At 42.3% G+C, this 15,359-nt stretch overlaps 1 protein-coding gene across 5 annotated transcripts in view; it reads left to right on the forward strand.

Annotated features, from left to right (window-relative positions):
• Nucleotides 1–4,065: 4,065 nt before the first annotated feature.
• The window catches only part of LYPD6 (LY6/PLAUR domain containing 6), a 123,709-nt gene continuing 112,415 nt past the window's right edge, over nucleotides 4,066–15,359 (forward strand). For 2 of the 5 annotated variants that reach the window (XM_034654558.1, XM_034654556.1), the window contains exon 1: nucleotides 4,069–4,236. The gene's annotated coding sequence lies outside the window, so the exon portion shown is untranslated. Of the gene's footprint in view, nucleotides 4,237–15,359 lie in introns of all 5 variants that reach the window. The other 3 variants (XM_034654560.1, XM_034654559.1, XM_034654557.1) reach the window with 3 other exon arrangements.

Below are 15,359 nucleotides of genomic sequence, written 5' to 3' on the forward strand. Positions count from 1 at the left end.
GTTTTAATTAGCATTTTGCTGACGACTCGGGATACTGAGCATTTTTTTGGTTGCTACTTGTCATCTGTGTATCTTCTTTGGTAAAATGTCTGTTTACGTCCTTTAGGCATTTAAAAAATTTGGTTGGTTGCTGTTGTTGTTGTTGAGTTTTGAGAATTCTTTATATATACTGGCTACAAGTCCTGTGTCAGATGTATGATTTGCGGATATTTTCTCCCAGTCTTTCTTTTCATTCCCTCAATAGTGTTGTTTGCAGAGCAAACATTTTGAATTTTGACAAAGTCCAATTTATTTATTCTTTTATGGATTGTGCTTTGTGTCTTTTAGCTTTGTATCGCAACATTGGATTTTTATATGTTAAAAGCCAAATTAATAAAAAACAAAAGAATAAATTTCTTCCGGCAACAATAGATTATCTACAAAGAGTACATTAGCTGTATCTTCTGAATGTGACATCAAATCAGCAGAAATTAGATAATTTATGTTGGGAGAACCAAATTAGAAAGATCAGACAAGGACCTAACGATATGAATTTTGAAAACTCAGAAATGAAGTCTTTTAGATTTTATACAGTAGTAGCATGTAAATACATGAAATAAGATGCTTCATGGGGATTTAAATACGCACTTACTTATTCATCTATTTATGTAAAAAATTTTACTAAGCCTATACTATGAGCCAGGCACTGTGTTCTAGATGGGTTTACACAAATGAATAAGATGGCAGATAGAACTTTGGACAAACAAATCAACAGCTTATAACACAATGTGGTAAGAATTATGGTTGGCTTATGTTCAAAGTAAACCATGCCTTTTTTTTTTTTTTGGCATGTGAAGTAGTTTCATCACACTTATCTCAGTTTGCAATCATTTATCTGTGTGACTTGATTTGATGTTTGTTTCTCTCATGGTGTGTTCCAGGAGTACAAATACGATATATGTTTGCTTCATTGTGGTTGGCACATAATAGGAGCTGCATAAACAGCTGCTGGATAAATAAAGTACTTGTTATTGAAGTACAAAGAGGAGGAGTTGCTAACTCCACCCCTGTCAGTTTTGAAGACTTCATAAAAAAGGTGATTTTTGAAATAAGTCCTGAGCAGAGAAAGGAACTGCTTGGGGGCTGAGAGGGGGAAGGGAGGGAGAGAAGAGCAGCGTTTCCGCCCCTTACAGTCTTAGCGATGGACATGTGAAGTTACGTGACACATGTGGGAAGGACGGAAAGTTGCAGGGGGCAGGATCATCCTGTGTGGAGAAGGACAGCGGGCAGGATATGAGGCCAACATGGAAGGCTGGGGTCAGGCTGGGAAGGAAGGGCCTTGCCAACCAGGCTAGGTTTGAACTTCATAATGATGGAGTTGGGGGACTGATGGATTTTTAGCATTTTTTAAAAATGATTTTATATATTTATTTATTTTAGAGGGGGGAGGGGCAGAGGAAGGGGGAGGGGCAGAGGAAGAGGGAGAGGCAGAGAATCCCAAGGAGACTCCATGCTGAATGTGGAGCTGGAAGCGGGGCTTGACCCCATGACCCCCAAGATCATGACCTGAGCTGAAACCAAGAGTCCAATGCTCAACGAACCGAGCCACCCAGGTGCCCCAGATTTAAAACTTTTCAGTGGCAAGATCACCTTAAGGAGAGAAGGCAGTGTGGGGGCTGACTGGGTAGTAGAGGAGTTAAGGCTGTTGCTGAACCTGGTAAGAGATGACAGGGGTGCTGTGGTGGCAGTCGAGAGGTGGAGGAGGACAGTTCTGGAAACTATTGTAGGAGGCAGAATTTACGGGACTTAGGATTGATAAGATGTGAATGGTAAAGTAGAAGGAGGATTTCATATTTTAGGTCTTACAATGCCTGAAGAGTATTGTGTGTTTGGAGTTAACATATTTAAATTTTCTCTGATTAGTAAGTATTACCTGTTTTGAGAAAATATAGTAAAGTATAAGGAAGAAGACCAAAAAGCCATCTATTATCCTAGCGCACAGAGATAACCACTGCTGACATTTCCAGGTTATATCTCTCAGTCTTTTAAAAAACATTTTTAAAAAGAGATCCTAAGGATTCTATCTCCATCAGGAACTCAGAGTCTCATGAACTGTGTGAATATACTGAACTTCATTTTGAATGCAAGTATTAAGTTTTGACTGAACTATGAGCTGAGCCAGTTTTGTAAAAAATCAAGTGAACTGGGTACATGGACAGGAATCCTACAAGAAGGAATTTCTTTCCTGGAAACTAAGTGACAGCAATAACACCCAGGACATGCCCTTATAAGTATCAGATTCTAACTTGCGGAGGTAATCTGCCTAGTTGCTGAGGGACATTACCAGTTTCAGTTTGATTAATTCATGTTCAGCTCATTCAATGTGCTGAGCCCTGCAGGAAGACAGCACAGCAGTGATCACCTCCTATGTGCAAAGCTTCTAAAGGAGTACTAATTATTTTTGCCCATCTGAACCCTGAGCTTAGTGTAACCCTGAGCGCATAAACTAAGTAAGAGAAAAAATTTTTGAGGCCAGGAGCTGTTAATCAAAAATGTCTTATTCAAGTCTCTTCCAAACAGAGGGAATGGGAGGGAAGTTAAAAAGAAAAAAAGATATTTTAGAAACAAAACAGATGAACATAGGGGAAGGGAAGGAAAAATAAAATAAGACGAAAACAGAGAGGGAGACAAACCATAAGAGACTCTGAACTATAGGGAACAAACTGAGGGTTGCTGAAGGGAGGGGTTGGGGGTATGGGGTAACTGGGTGATGGGCATTAAGGAGGACACTTGATGGAAGGAGTACTGGGTGTTATATGAAACTGATGAATCACTAAATTCTACCTCTGAAACTAATAATACACTATATGTTAATTAAATTGAATTTAAATAAAAATTTTTAAAAAGACATTGTTATGCTGAGAGGAAGTAGATTACGGGGAAGAGCAGAAGCAGGAGGATTCAGAGCAGGCCTACCTGAAAAGAAGCTTGAAAAACAGAAAGTCCAAGGAGAGAGAGGAGCCTTATAGATGGGCAAGGTAGTCCTGCACGCCAGGTAGTGCGAAGGTAGTCCTGCAGGCAGAGGTGGGGCGGCTGGTGGGGGACCGTCGCGGTGGGGGGGCTTCTCTGGTCAAAACACCCTCCAGGAGTGCCGAGGGGAGGAGGGTAAAGCCGTGNACCCCCCCCCCCCCGCCAGCTCCAGGAGTGCCGAGGGGAGGAGGGTAAAGCCGTGCTCCCTTTCCACTTTGAGGCTTTAGATTGAAAAGTCCAGGAGAGGGAAACCCGATTTACAACAAGGAAGAGAAAATCAATACCTCCTGAGAGACTGGCAGGGGTGGGGGTGGGGGGGGCGGCTTTACCTGGGAGAAGGGTTTGGCAGAGGGTGGGAGAATTCTGCCTACCAAAACCACAATTAGATTCCCACTTTCTCAGGAAGACCTGCCTCCCAGACTTTCTCCCACCACTCCATCGTCCACCCCGCAGTCTTGTCTTCTATTGCAAACGTCAAGCGGTCTAGGTCTAGGTGAGAGCGCGACTTGATTTTCAGCTCTTAAGCGCTGTGGCTTTCGCGCGGCCTTGCGGGTGGCCAGGAGTAAGATTCGGCGAGGGCCATTTCACATCGCCAGGCTTTCCATCACTCAGCTGCTAGCCAGGGTGAGGCGAGCCGTGTAGGGGGGTCGCTCACAGGAAGGAATCGGTGCAACCTGAGCAAACACTGCTGGTTTGGAACGCTCACTGGGAACGGGCTTCAAAGGCAGGTCTCAAATTCTCCCTGTTCGGCCCGCCGAACTCGGCGGACTCCCTCTGCCCGCCAGAGCGCGGAGCGGGGCGCCCCACCAGCGCGGGGCAGTCAGCTCCTGCCGGCCGGAGTTTGCAGACTTGGCGCTCAGGGCGACTCTCCCGGAGTTGGGTCGAGCGCGCCCGGCCAATGAGCGCGCCCCGCGGAGGGCTCGGCTCCCCCCGCGCGCGCTGATTGGTCCCGCGGCCCGCGAGGCAGGGCTGGCCGGACCGGGCTGCAGGCGAAGGCGAGTGCCCTGCGCCAGTGGGAGTGGCGCGCGTCCCCCGCCGACCCCCCGCTCCTCACCGCCGCGTTCTCTCTCTCCTTCCTCCTCCCTCCCTCCCCCGCTCCCTCCCCGCACTCCCCGGCTCCGGCCGCGCGCTGGCTGGGCTCCGCATTGCACACTCTGGGGGCGCCGCAGTGTTCGTGGGATGGGGCAGCGGGCTGCGGTTGGCTGCCGGAATCCGCGAGCAGCCCGGGTGAGTAGAGGCGGGCTTCCCGGGGGAGCACAAAAGGAGACTGGGTTGGTGCCAGCGGCCCTAACTAATGCGGTTTCTGGGCCATCCAGGCAGTGGGCTTAGTCCTCGGAACTACCCAGTGCTAAGACACCCACCCCCCCACCTGTTCTCGGGGCCAGCAGAGCTGGGGTCCTCGCTTCTGCACCCTGCTCCGGTGTTCTGTCCCCGAGTGGGCAGCCAGCACTGAGCGCAGCCTGGGCAGGTCTAGAGGGGTGTGGGTGTGCGTGTGTGTAGTGCTGGCGCACAGCGGGTGGGATGGAAATGTCAGGAGCTGCCAAGTTCAACGCTGGATGAATCTTTCCCAAGAGTAATTCAGCACCTTCTCAGGGCCAAGTGTACGTCCACCAGGAACTCCAGCCGGCGGGAGTTCCTGGGCGGCGGAGTGGCAGCGCCCCACATGTTGCTGCGGGGGGTGGGGGGGTGTCGATGGCCTGGCTGCGCCCACCGGGGGCCACTGCCCAAGATGCGGTAAGCCGGGGCGCCTCCAGCCGTTGCGGGAATTCTCCAGGCCCTCCGACCACCCACCCGGACGACTCGGAGAAGAGCTGTCCACCCACCGAGCCAGGGCTTCGCCTGGGCTTGACTTGGCGATGTGATTTTCTCTCTGGTAACAGCAGTTCAGTTGATTTACATTTGGCTAAACAGTCAATTTTGGCCTAAAGATCTCTCTGCCTGTGGGTCTGTCTGACTCGTTCTGACCCCCAGCACAGTCTCATTAGCTCTCCTCTCCTCCCCACTCCCCACCCCCGGCATCTACCCCTATCGTCACTTCACGGGTACAAAACTTGGTGTTTCTACATGATGGCATCTGGCGTGGTCTCAGGTGTCTTAAGTGTCACAATCATTTGCCATTTCCTAGGGGACTACGAGGGCTCCTATAATTATGGGGGGGGGTTGAGGGGGCAGCAGATCTTTGGTAGTGATTTGTTGGTAGAATAGCATTGACCTCCCAGAACATATGACAAAAAGAATGTTAAGCTTCTCCCTCTGGTAACCTACCCACAGTGTGACCTCCAAAATTCAATTTTCTTTGTGGGAGACTAGGGAGTGTAGATTCTCCAGGGAGAAGCTTATTTCTTGTTAAATTGAACTATGGTGACATACACTCTGTTCTGCTCTGCTCTGGCCAGCCATTGCAGATGCCATGATATTAGAGCAATTCCCTTAAAGCCATTACATTTTCTTTCGAGTGAGAGGACTCAAGATAGCTGCTTAAAATTTTGAATCTGCACCTTATTTCTCTGGAAGACATTAATGGTTACTGTATATGTGCTCACGTGTACCAAGTTTGCAAAAGATATTTGTGCAATCGTCCATGAAATGGCTTAATGCACATTTATGTTAAACCCATTTAAATGTAAAACATCTATCTGTTTTCAATTTTAGTTTCCACCTTGACCAAAGGCACCAGACTGAAACAGGACTTAAAAGAGGCTTCCTTGTCTAAGCAGAGGTTTTGCAGAACCCTAGTCCTCAGAGCACACAGCAAGCTTTCTGAGCTTGTAGGTACACAAAGGCTGTTAAAAATTGTGAACTGGTTCTTTGGGTTAAAAATATCAGAAATGCTTCCAGACCAAAAAATGGTAGATAGGATTCGTGGGTCTATATTTTTGAAGCTGTTGACAGTCTTTTTAAGATGAATGTTTATATTACAGAATGCATAAATGGGCCTGATTACAGGCAAATAATGTCAAGTAAAAAACCATACCATATGTTGTATCATGCTCTACAGTTTACATGGCACATTGAGATCTGCTTGTAAAGTGTCTGTGAGGAAGTCATATTTTTGTCACCCCCATTTTACAGGTAGGTAGCTGAGGCTTTTGGAGGTTATGATTTTTCCAAGGTGAATAGTGGGGTTCAAGTTAAGTTTTTTTTCTATTTTCTTACTTCCATTGCTCCCTCCCACCCTCCCTCCCTCCCTTCTTCCTTCTCTCCCTTCCTTCATGTAGGCTACCTCTTCAGCGTTTTCCTACTTCTAATTTCTGCACCCCTTTTTACTATTCAATCCGTGGCTTCAGGACCACTATGTACCATTCCCAAAAAGCTTTGCCCTCTGCTAAATATCATGTAACTCCCACTAAGATGTAGGCTGATAAGGATTTAAGGAAAAAGCTAATAATATTTTTAAGGAACTATCCTTTTCAAAGTGGTGTATTATTTTTGTTAATGAATTGTTAAATATACAAGTAAACAAAACCCTAAAGAATGATGTCCTAATGGTAGTGTTTCCAGAAAATCAAGGGACCGATAGTGACAGAGATGTATGAAACAGTGACAGAAATATGTAAGTCTCCCACTTTATAAGCAGAAGCTCCTCATAAACTCTATAGACAATTACAAGGAAGCCCTGATAAATAATTATTTCCATTAGTGCCATTCTTATGTTAAAAAGAATTGACAAAACAGATTACTTAAATAAACCCAGGACCACTCAGGAAAAAAACCAAACACCCATTTATCAAAAAGTCCCGAAATCCTCATTAACTAGTGAACAAATGCAACAGAAGATATTGATTAGAGAGAAATCCTGTTTTTACTTGCATAGTTAGCAATAAAGGGCATACAGATATCTATCTGCCTATCTGATTATTTATTAAAAGCCCATCATTTGCGAATCTTTTCTTGGGAAATTATTGCTCACAATATTTAGGTGACATTGCATAATATTTATTAAGATAAATAGAATTAATTTTGTTTGCCTTAATGTAGGCAGGTATTGAGTTTACTAGTAATATGTCCTAGTTAAGTATGCGGGCTTTGGAAGCAAGTCTTGGCTTCACATACTAACTGTGGGACCTCAGAAAGTGACTGAACCTCTCTGTGCTTCAGAGAGGCACATAAGAAAATATGTAAGTTTTCTTATATGTAAAGCATGAATAGTAATGACAACTACCCCATGCATTTTCTCAGTTTATCTGCATGGGAATACTCAGTGAGCATCTACTAAGTGCCAGCACTGCTGTAGGTGCTAGGGACACATGGACAAACATCTCGTCAATGATGTTTACAGTCTAGTAGTGCCTGAGAATTAATGACATGATGTGTGTCAAATGCTTAGCGGGGAACATGACACCTAGTAAATGTCCCATGATTGTTAGCTGTTGGTATCATATCTTCATTCTGGAGATGTTCACTGAGTGCCTTGCAGATGCAATGCGGACGGGAGCACATAATAAGGAATATATATATTTCACTCGATTCAATTCAATTTGATATTATAATGGGAGAGAGGACTCTAAAGAAAGACATCAAGTACATAATCAGTTCTCTGAAAGATAATTCAATGCAGACACGTAAGAGGAAAAAATGGAAATAAATACTTAAAAAATTTAATTACCCATAGGAAAGTGGGGAGTATATGAATTTCCTTATGGGAACTTAATGATAAAAAAAATAATAAACGTCTAGTATTCAAGCTACTTGAAACACTGATTACATAGGGAAAAAATAAAGAAAAAGAATTCTTACTTAGATACATGTAATGAAAAATAAATTTTTGAAGGGTCAGATTACTGAATTGAGCTTGCAAAGGGTGACAGATTCCAGGAACACAAAAATGAGATAGCCAAAAATGAATTTGAAAAAAATCCTTGCAGTGGATTCCTAAAACAATAGCGAAAGACTCTTAATACTGTGAGATGAGACTTGTAGAAGCACTTGGCTTACATTGTACCAACCATGTACTCAGATATACAAAAAGAATACAATGTAAGTGAATTTTTTGCTTCACCTTTTGCTGAGTAATATTCTTACACCCAGGCTTTCTGAAGCAATAATCACCTTGGAGGAAGTAGAGCAAATGATAAGTGCTCAGGATATTGCAGACCTAATCTGCAGACTAGATACAGAGAAATCACTAAGACCAGGGGGCCATTACCTTAGTGTGTTGATGAAACTTAGTGTGTAAGTGACAGCTCTTTGGGGCATTGGCTGGTATCCTTAGGGCTCCTGTCAGCAGAAGGGTTTCAGGGAGACCCTGGAGCCATCAAACCAGATCCGTGCCTCCATGGACAACTGAGAATGGGTATTCAAAGCCAACAGGATGACTGCAAATGCAACATAGTTTGTAGAAAGGGGGAAGAATGGATGCAAGTTAAAGGAGGAAATACTTTTGTGGCTACAGTGTTGCAGAAAATGTGATATTTTTAAACTTTCAAAAAGCCTAGCCAGATTTCAAATCCCAGTTCCCTCCCTACTCATGACCTTTTTGTTTGGCCAAGAAGCAAGAAACAAGGAGTGAAGATAAATAGACACTCCTCTGAGTGGACAAATAGGCTCTTCCAGTTAAGTAGTTTGGGGATGATTTTATTTAAACTTTTATAAATGTTCACAGATGGCATGCAGTTCTTGTAAGTAAGTAAAAATCAAGCTGATAAAGTTGAACCATAGGAATAAATTAAAAGACAACCTAAATTGGAAGAAAAATAATAGAAGATTAAAGGAAAAATGGAAGATTGAAGATAACTGCACTCGGGAAAAGCAATCCCAAGCACATTTATAGGAGATGGTTTTTTTTTTTATACTTTTTTTTTTTTAAGATTTTTTTGTTTATTTATTTGACAGAGATAGAGACAGCCAGCGAGAGAGGGAACACAAGCAGGGGGAGTGGGAGAGGAAGAAGCAGGCTCATAGTGGAGGAGCCCGATGTGGGGCTCGATCCCACAACACCAGGATCACGCCCTGGGCTGAAGGCAGACGCTTAACCGCTGTGCCACCCAGGCACCCCAGGAGATGGTTTTAAATTCTATTCCCATCAACAGTCAACAGAGCTGGATAATATTCTCTTAGCCCTCTAAAGAAAAGTGTGTCCACCAAGTTAAAGTCAATATTAAGAGAAGGGTAGGATATAAAACTCTGTGTTACTGTGATACCATTTTTTGAAAATTTGTTGTTAAGTTTATATAAATCCTCTCTACTTATCTGTTCATCCATCTAGATAGAAAGCAGTGCGTCACCATATTAACAGTGACTATCTCTAGGTAGTATGAGGTGCAAATGTTTTAATTGTCTATTTTTATTTCAGTGTTTTCTAAATTTTCTACAATGAACATGTATTGCTCTTATAAAAAAAGTGTTATGAGAATAGGATGTAGTGTTATAACCTCAGATTTATACTGTTTGACTATAAGATAGGCTTCTTTGGTTATCCTATCTAGGTCTTCTGGAAATCTGTAGTTGCAAATTTTGCCCTGAACTCCCTGTATAGAAAAGGCAGCTTGTGTAAATACTTCCCTTGTATTTGCTATTAGGAAAAAGTGTAGCTGAAAATGAACACTTGTGCTCTGCTCTAGGTAGTGAAAACTGGGAACTTGAAGGAGATTCATTCCATTTTTACCATAATTATCAGGATATGCAGAACCAAGTGATTGGAAGCATTGCTGACTCCTTTTGTGGACTGTAAGCCTCATGAGGACAGGGACCAAATCTGTTTCTTTCCTTTGGACTTCACAACACTTGCCTTGATGCCTGGTACATGGCAGTCTCCCAATAAATACCGGCAAATGTTTCGAATTGAATGAAATGGATGAAAGCTCCAATAGACTCCCAGAAATTTTAAATAAAGGGAGATACTAAGCCCCATTTTATCCTTTGAGGTCATATGACTCATTCAAAACTTAATTTAATTGTGATCTGTAAGTCATCCCGACATTCCTTGTACTATACAACCCCTGGGCCACAAAAATGGTCTGAGTTGGTTATCGGATCCTCTGGCTTATTCTTGACTTTTGATCCAGATCCTATCACTTGATTCCATCTCTTATTTCATTTTTTTCCCTGTGTTTTTGGGGTTTTGTTTCTTTTACTGGATCTAGATGTACCATTCTCTCCCACCTGGACTTGGGATCACCACCTTCCTTCCTTGATTTGGACCCCCTATATGTATGATCCCTGTGAGCTCTGCCCCTTCCTGGTAAGCTAGAATCTTTGCAAGAGAGAAATGCCATGAACTATTAAGTATTCACAATTGGATACAGCACCAGATTCCTGGAAGAAACCTGGGAGTCCATGTATATTCTTCATCACCATCCTTCAGAGCAAAAAGTTGCTATGGTCAAAATAATAATATACCTGATTTGTCAGAATCTTAGTGGAAGAATGGATGAGTTTATCTTGTTATCATGTAAAATCTGATATATATGTTACTCCATGCAACTCTTTTTTTTTTTTAAAGATTTTGAAATATTTATTTATTTAGAGAAAGAAAGCATGTTGGGGGAGGAGCAGAGGGAGAGGGAGAGAGAAGCTCAAGCAGAATCCATGCTGAGCACAGAGCCCAACACGGTCTCCATCTCACGGACATGAGATCATAATCTGAGCTGAAACCAAGAGTTGGACACTCAACCGACTGAACCACCCAGGCGCCCCACTGCATGCAACTCTTACTGTCATTCTTCAAGAAAGATACACATGAAGGAATCAGATAAGAGCACTCAAATGATCAAGTTAGTGCCCAGAATTGTGAATGAGCCCTTGGGGAAGTGCAGCTAGTATCTGATGACAGAATATAAAGCAAAGAACACTGCCAGGAAAGATAAAGGCTCAAGGGAGGGATAGCACCCTTGTCTATATATAATGAAGGTTCCTGTAATGCCTCCTAGAAGATCTCCTTAGATTCAACTAATCTGACTGCACAATTACCGCTGGTCACCCATGGCACTAGTGTAAACAGAAGACCGAAGGATGGGAGCCACAGCTTGCCATCAGGCATTCCTTTGTGGGAGTCCCTGTAGCTGTTCATGGAGCACAGCTCAGGCGTGAGGAGATGAGACTCACATTGGACAGGTGTGGGAGCCGTCTTGGCCTAGAGGCCTCATGCTCCCGGGAGCTGGTATCTTCATATAGCAACTGCCTAGACAAAGCTTCCAGGATTCCATAAGAAATGTGCCCAGTTTCCAGAATCATGGCAGCCAGAGATACCCCAAGTTTGATATCCCCATCAAGTGATTTTGCTCAGTCTACCAATTAGGGGTCAGAGTTACTGTAACTAGTTAACTGAAGACCTTTTTACCCTTACCAGGTTGCTACAAAAGAAGAACTAGACAGATACTGGAAGTCACATTCTCCTGAACAACTTTACACATAGAGTGAGCTTGGATTATTTTTCATGAAAGTGGAAAACTAGAACCAGAAAACATCTGTTGGCATTTGAAATCAAGGGACTTTGGACAGAAAGTAGTAAGCCTACAGACTGTGTAATATCCCTGTCCCCGCCCTGCCCTCCCACCTGCTCAGCCCCACTTTCTCTCTTACCAAGAAGGCATGGAGACTAAAATTAAATATAGGTTCAAGAAACTAGGTACATGGGTGAGAGATTACCACATAATAGGTTGTTAGGGGAGACAGAAGTACTGGGCGCAGAATCATCTTTTGATTGACCTTTCAGAAGCCATAGATGTAAGAGTTCTTAAACCCAGGATTGTCCTAAGGTCTCTGCCATGAAAAAGAAAATCAAGAGTGTTACCTGAATTATCAAAACAAGTATGTTTAAGCATTCTAAATAATTAACAATATAGTTATTGTGTTTGAGTGGCAGGATTTTGAGTGACCATTTTCAAAAATATATTTCTCAATGTTTTTATGCACAAAAAGGAGAACTAAAGTTGCATTATTCTCATCTCACTTTTTCTTTTTCTGTACTGAATTGTATAATAAGTTAGCAAATGTACACATTATTTAAGTCTCCATCAAGACATCTATAAATACTAGTTCCTTTATGCCATTAAAGCAACTTAGATAATGTATACACTTACTTGCACTTATAATAATAGCATTTATTACCCTCTACTTTTTGTTTGTATGGCTTTTCATATACAGCATTCTACATACTCGTGCGGGATTATATTAATTTTCCATTGGCAGAGAAGCAGAGCCCAGTAAAGGTTAGAGGCCCAGGCTCTCCTGGATTGTCATTCTGCCCCACTGGTTGCCAATGTGACCTTGAGCAAGTTATTTAGTTTCCTCCGTTTAACTGGTTGCCATTAACTAGCTGGGTGACCTTTAGCACATTAGTCACCCACTGTCTGGACTTCATTTGCTTCAACTATAAAATCAAGGGGCTGCACCAATTAAACTTTAGATTCCCAGGTGTGTAGGAACCAATGTACATTTTTTTTGCCATTTAAAACTAACCATTAATGGTGATCTAATAAAACAGTTTTGAGCAACTGAAAGTGTGGCATAATGTTGGTATTTAGACCAAACTAAGTTAAACAGAGTTCTTGGCTTCTAAAGAGCATGAGATCTATAATAAATAATTTAAAAGATTTAGCACAACTCCCTAAAATTTGTTCTTTTGTTGCTCTGTAGATCTCCACTCTTCTTTGACTTGATTATTCATGCGGAATACATTTAATTTCTTAGAATTTTTCTATCTGGAAGAGGAAAAAAGCCCACTTTCAAGTGTTCTAAAAATATTACCACGTAAAAATACTGACTTTAATAGAAGTGATATTCTGCACTTACGTAGTATCTTTCCATATACAATCAAAGGACTGGTGTTAAAAGTACCTGGTTTTTCTTTTAGGTATAACTTTATAGAAGAATTTTCTTTTATGAAATTCATTTAATTCATATTCCCAATCACCCAACCGAGTGAATTCCCAGAAACTTTTGCAGCAGTTCTGACTCCTGGTCAGACATATCCTGGGTCAGGAATGTCCTTACATCCATTATTTCCCAGTTGACAGTCCTTTTCATCCTTCAAGACCTCATTCAAGTGCATCCTTCTCACAGAAGCCTTTTCTCAAACAAGGCATCATGGAACACTACATCAAAAACTAAAGATGTACTGTATGGTGACTAACATAACAGAATAAAAAAAATTTACTCTTTCATTTATGCTTATATTTCATACCATGTTTCTTACATTTAGCTCATTATTTTCATAATGTCGTATTTCTCTTGGATGCCAGCATAAGCATATTGTCTTACACAGAGTAATCCCTCAATAAATATGTGGAATAGAATTAGCACTTTCCTAGAGAAAAAGCTGCACAGATCGGGATGGGAGCATCACAAAAAATTGGTGTAGATGGAAGGGGTGGATTGGTTTGCTAACCTTTACTCAGCTCTGCTTCTCTGCCAATGGAATATTTAGTCTCCGGGTGCCCATGAAGAGCAAATACCACAAGCTGTGACTGTTCTCATCAGAGACACTTACTCACTTTTGTTTCCTAGAATTACCTTCTAGGTATTGAGGACTATATGGAACAGACTCTTAAGCTGCTAATAGTGGTGAACAAGGATTTGGGAAAGATACGTATGCCATCTTCACAGGTGGAAATAAAAAACTCACTTTCATACTACAACGTGTTTTTTAAAGTACATAGGTCATTTCAGTTCAAGAAAAACAACAGAAATATTGAAGGAAGAAAATAATCATTCTCCTTCCTATCACCCAGATTTATTATTCATATGTAATTTCTTACTACTTCAGTAGCATTTTTTGTCTCTAGGTTACATGGTGGCTGCCTAACTATGTACATTGCATATGGTCAGTGTGTTTGCTCCTTATTCTAGTAGAATAAACGATATTAAATGTGCTATGTGTAGGTAAAGATAGACAAAATCTTTCCATGCTATTGAAAAGCTCTTCTACCAACCATCTCCCATACGGCCCCCTTCTCATAGAACAGAGTCACGTGCGTAGTTAGGGCTGGCACTTTTAAAACGGAGACCTAGACAAGGCAAGATTTCATCTCTAATAGCCAGTGTTCTTTTTCCGGCTCCACTGTCCTAGATCAGAATCACAGCCATCTGATTTAAAACGTTGTTTTAAGGAGCACCAGGTGATATGTGGCGGGATCAACAACTACTCCACCCAGTTCTGAGAAACCACTCTGGGTTCATCTTCCATTGTTGCCAGTGTTGTTCTTTGGTATTGCCAAGCCAGGCAAGCGATGGTCAACAGGATGCAACGGACATTTTTCCCACCAAAGCTATTTAGAGGCTCAGCTTTCTAAATGAAGGACAGTACATAGCATATAAGGGACTAGCATTAAAAAAAAAAAAAGATACATTTTGTAAGGGTACTTTCTTCTCAACTTGGGAACTATCTGAGAAAGATCCTTGCCAGAAGGGTTATTTCCAGCTAGGCTGAGCAAATTCCGGAAATGCAGAGTGTTATATAGCACCTAGAGGACACTGCAGGCCTAAGGGTAAACTTGTCTCCTGTAGCTTCTGGGTCGCCCTGACACTGCAGGAGGGTTTCTGATCTCTCCGGGAGAAGCATTGTACTGAATAAGGTTGACCATGGAAGACAGAAAGGAAAAGAGTGAAGAAGAGAAGGAGCTAAAGGGCTGAACAATAAGGAAAGGATCACCTACTTTATGATCAGTTTGAGAAAACATTCCCTATCCTGTCTGATTCCAGTCTTATCTGGGAAATCCCTACAATAAATGTCAATAAATTTGAGGAGAAACACAAAACTCTATCTGCCTTAATTACCTGCCATGTCCCTGCCACCGCCTCCATGAAAGCCACTCCCTGGTAAGTCGTTGTTAGAAGGCTTGGGGTGGAGGGTGGGAGTGGGAAGGACGCACTCATTAATGAATGAATTTGAGCCTGTTAACAGCTGCGTGCATTGGTCAAGTAGACAAGTAGAAGTTGAGGGAATGTAAGAGTCTGAGCAGAATGAGACAGAGACTCAGGAGAGGCAACCATTTTGCAGTAACATAGGAGTGGAAAGGGTAGATGTGCTCTCTGCTTGTTTCCCACTTTTATCTAAACTCCAGTCATGCTATTCTGACTTATCAACCACTAATTAATTACCGGATCTTGGCCAAACAAGTTAACTTTGAATGTCAGTTTCCTCACCTGTAAAATGATTATACAAGATCAGCACTTCTAGAACAGGTTCCGCAAGAAGAGACACCAGCTCTGTGGAATGTTGAAGGCAGAAAAAAGTGTGTGATGGTCCCATATGTTTGGGAAACAATGGGTTGAATAATAATGTATTTTTTTTTTAAGTTGCAAGACTTCAGAACCTTTGGTAGCTAACTATCATCCTAAATGTCTGAAAGGAGATGTACTACTCGGTGAACCCGAAACCTGTTTGACAATCGCACCCCTTTTGAAGGCAC

This window comes from Ailuropoda melanoleuca, chromosome 2 (assembly GCF_002007445.2).
Source record: "Ailuropoda melanoleuca isolate Jingjing chromosome 2, ASM200744v2, whole genome shotgun sequence".
In the NCBI taxonomy this organism is placed as follows: domain Eukaryota; kingdom Metazoa; phylum Chordata; class Mammalia; order Carnivora; family Ursidae; genus Ailuropoda; species Ailuropoda melanoleuca.